This window comes from Felis catus, chromosome E1 (genome assembly GCF_018350175.1).
Source record: "Felis catus isolate Fca126 chromosome E1, F.catus_Fca126_mat1.0, whole genome shotgun sequence".
Classification (NCBI taxonomy): domain Eukaryota; kingdom Metazoa; phylum Chordata; class Mammalia; order Carnivora; family Felidae; genus Felis; species Felis catus.
Genome location: NC_058381.1, coordinates 57,486,020 through 57,489,680, shown reverse-complemented (window position 1 = coordinate 57,489,680; position 3,661 = coordinate 57,486,020). Strand labels below are relative to the sequence as shown.

At 56.4% G+C, this 3,661-nt stretch overlaps 1 long non-coding RNA gene across 1 annotated transcript; it reads left to right on the top strand.

Moving 5' to 3' along the window:
- The first annotated feature begins 223 nt into the window (after positions 1-223).
- LOC123382110 lies at positions 224-3,338 on the top strand. The gene is made up of 2 exons (XR_006590010.1): positions 224-450; positions 3,004-3,338. It is a non-coding gene; the product is annotated as an uncharacterized LOC123382110 (long non-coding RNA).
- The last annotated feature ends 323 nt before the right edge of the window (positions 3,339-3,661 follow it).

Here is a 3,661-nt window from a genome sequence, read left to right as displayed (position 1 = left end):
GTGCTCTCTCTCTCAAAATAAATTTAAAAAAAAACATTTTTTTTTTAAAAGAAAGCTTAATGTCTATGAAAGAATGATACCTTTGACAAACCATTCAGCCCCAAGCCAGTGTTCGTCACTGTTCCCTGCCAGGGGGTGTGGCTGTGCCCTGAGAGCCCCGGGATTTACTTTCCACGCTCCTCTCTCTTTCCCTCCTGAGGAGAAAGCAAGCTCAGAGGGCTTCCTGGAGGAGCTCCACACTCACTGCCGGGAAGGACGCGATCCAGGGTCCGAGGCAGGTCTCTGACTGCAAGACCACAGGCCCGCCCTCTACAGAACCGAGCTCACCGTAAGCGAGTGCCGAGCCGCCCGTCTCCACTTGGTCTCTCTCCCCGAGTCCCACACTCCCAAGCCCAGCCATGACCTCCACAGTTTCCCTCGGATGCCTGCCGGCTGTTTCGGACGTAACAGGTGCCAACTCCTACCTGGCCGCCATTGCACAGCCACGCTCCAACCTGCCCCACCGTCTGGATTCACAGCATCTCCGGGCCTCCGGCCGCTCCAGCTGGAAGGCTGGGGCTTCTCCTGGCTCCTCTCTGCCCCTCACCCCCCACACGCAATCTGTCAGCAAATCCTCCCGGCTCCGCCTGGGACCCAGCCCTTTCCCACCTTGTCCACACCAGTCTGGCCACCATCATCTCCCAGCCACGCCCCGGAGGCTGTTCTCCAACACGGCGCTTCCCGGCTCTAACCCTCCAGTGGAGGGTTCCCACCGCCCAGAGGGAAGCTGCCGTCCTCAGCGGGGCCCCCGGGCCTCACCCAGACCTGCACGTTCCACGAGCCCTCACCTCCTCACCCTTGCTGTGGCCACACCAGCTCCCTTCCGCCTCCTGAGGGCCAAGCACCTTCCTGCCGCTGGGCCTTTGCACCAGCTATTCCCACTGCCTTGAACACTGTTCTCTAAGACATCCTGCCGGTCTTTGCTCAAACCTCCTTGTTCAGTTCCGTTTCAGCGCTGGGTCCCTTCTGGAAGCCAGGCCCGCTCTGCCCTCTCCCCGCTTTGTGTTCTGCCTGCAAACTCTCGCCTGCTTTTTCTTTTTCTTTTTAGATTTTCTTTTTCTTTTATTTTTTAACTATTTATTTTGAGAAAGAGAGAGAGCGTGAGAGCACGAGAGGGGGAGGGGCAGAGAGACCGGAGGGGGGGGGGAGAGAGAGAGAGTCCCAAACAGGCTCCTCGCCATCAGTGCAGAGCCCGACACGGAGCTTGGCCCCACCAACTGTGAGATCCTGACCTGAGCCAGGACCAAGAGCTGGATGTTTAACCAACTGAGCCATCCAGGTGCCCCTAAAGATTTTGTGTGTAAGGAATCTCTACACCCAATGTGGGGCCAGAACCCACGACCCCGAGACCCAGAGTCGTGCCTCCACCGGAGGAGCCGGCCAGGAGCCCCCAGACCCTCACCCGATTCTAAGAAGTCGCTGTAGTCCGTCTCCTCCTCCGGTGTCAGCCCCTGGCTCGCGGGGCACCGAGGTGCCCTCGCTGGTTAGCACAGGCGTGTGATACAGGTTGAAAGAATGAGTGAAAACACTGGCGAACAGGCCCCCGTCTGCTTGCTACAAGTGCTGAGCTGAGGGCCCGTTTGGCTCGTGGGGTCCGGCACCTTGGGGTCCTCCTGGGGGCGGGGTCCAGGGCGCAGAGCTCTCCCCAGGCCTCCAGGGACCCACGGCTCCCAGGGCACAAGTCGGCCTGTGACCCAACTGTCCCCTTCCCCGGTCAGGGGTCTGTGCCCGTTCACATCCCCGCTGTGTGAGCGGAGCCCCCGGGCGGTCCCTGTCCTTGTCACTTTGAGTGCCACCTGTTAGTGCACAGTCAGCAGCCAGAAGGCTGTCCTCGGGCTGCTGGAGGCTGGTGGGCGAGAGGAGCAAAAGCGCCTGGGAATTCACATCTCCCCCTCCCTGTGACCGATGGGTGAGCTGTGCCCTGTCGGCCCCCGGGCCCCCAGCTGGGACCGCACCTGGGTGGGACCGTTGTCTCCAAGTCGTGGGCTCAGCGTGATACCGTCCCCTGGGGTGGCCTCTGTCCTCCTGTCTCACTTCCCACTCACCTGCTCTGCTTTCAAGGAACGCCTCCCAACCAGCTCCTGGGGCCCCCGCCTGTGACACACCTTCCAGAGTCACGCGAACGAATGGTGCACAAGGGCACCTCGCTGTCCCCCCCCCGCCCCACCCTCTTTTAAAGTTTGTTCCTTTTTGGAGAGCGAGTGAGCAGGGGAGGGGCAGAGAGAAAGGGACACAGAAGCCCAGGCAGGCTCTGCATTGACAGTGGAGACTGACGCGGGGCTCGGACCCACAAACTGTGAGATCGCGACCCGAGCCGAAATCAAGAGTGGGAAGCGTAACCAACTGGACCACCCAGGCGCTTCTCGTGTGCCCCCTTTTAGAAGATGAGAAAACTGAGGCCCAAGGGCACCCAGTAATGGCAGCAGCAACATTTGAGTACCCACGAACCCTTCCTTAAGTGCCGGAAATGCGTTCCCAGACTGCCCCTCCCCCCCGCCCAGGGGACCCCTGAAACCTCAGATACTACAGAACCCTCCGTGTAAATCCTCTATGATCACGTGGAATTTACAAATCCGGGGCAGTAACAGATGAACAGCATTACCTAACAATAGAAGGGAACAACTGTGACAATATTCTGCCACGACAATCATGTAAATGGGGTCTCTAACTGTCCCCCCCCCCGTCGCCCTTCCTCTTGCCACGGGGTCAGATGACAAACTGTCCCCATGAGACGGGAGGAAAGGGGGTGAGTGACTGAGTGACGCAGGCAGAGGGACACAACGTTAGGCTACTGTTGACCTCCTAATGCTACATCACCTCGGTGCAGACGTCGCAAGAGCAGTTGGGCACCTGGGATTTACCGCTCAGGTTACAACGTTTCAGATCAGAAGACAGGCGTGCTTTTTTCCCCTTCCAACCTACACATTTTTTAAAAAAAAACTTTAACGTCTTTCTTCTTTGCAGAATGAAACAGACTTGGCATTGTGCTCCCTCCCATCCCTGAAGGATTTGCTCGGCGAGAAGATAAAAAAAAAAAAAAAGAAAGAAAGAAAAGGAAAAAAGAAAAGAAAAAAAAAAATCATCCTGCCGTATTTTTAACTGATTGCTGGCTTGTGCCTGTTTGGTGAGATTTATTCTCTCATTAATCACTGCCCTCCCTTCATTCATGTTAAATATAAAATTGATTAGGAAAGATCCCCATCATGGTTAAAAAAATAATTAGCTGCTACATCATGTTGCCCACAGAGCGACAGAAAAGAGTGATTAAATTAGGAATATTAAAACCCCATTAATCTGCACTCAACTTAAGCTCTGTTTGTTCATCTCACGGTGGGGCTTATTATTTCTGACCCTGAAAGATATTTGAATTACCGGCTGCAACAAGGTCACTCGCTGAAAGATGTCAGGTCAGCCGTTAGTCAAAGGGGACAGGGGCGACCCGAAGTGAGGGCTGCCGGGGTGTCAGGGAGGCCCTTCCCCACGGATGTCTCTCGACGCGGTGACATCAGTCCGAAAGGTGGGTACACCTCACGTCCGGGCTGACCGGCTGTACAAGGGCGCACCTGTTCTCCATCACCTTTGACGGGTCACCTGTGACTTTAGGGACCTCCGCGGAGTCTTC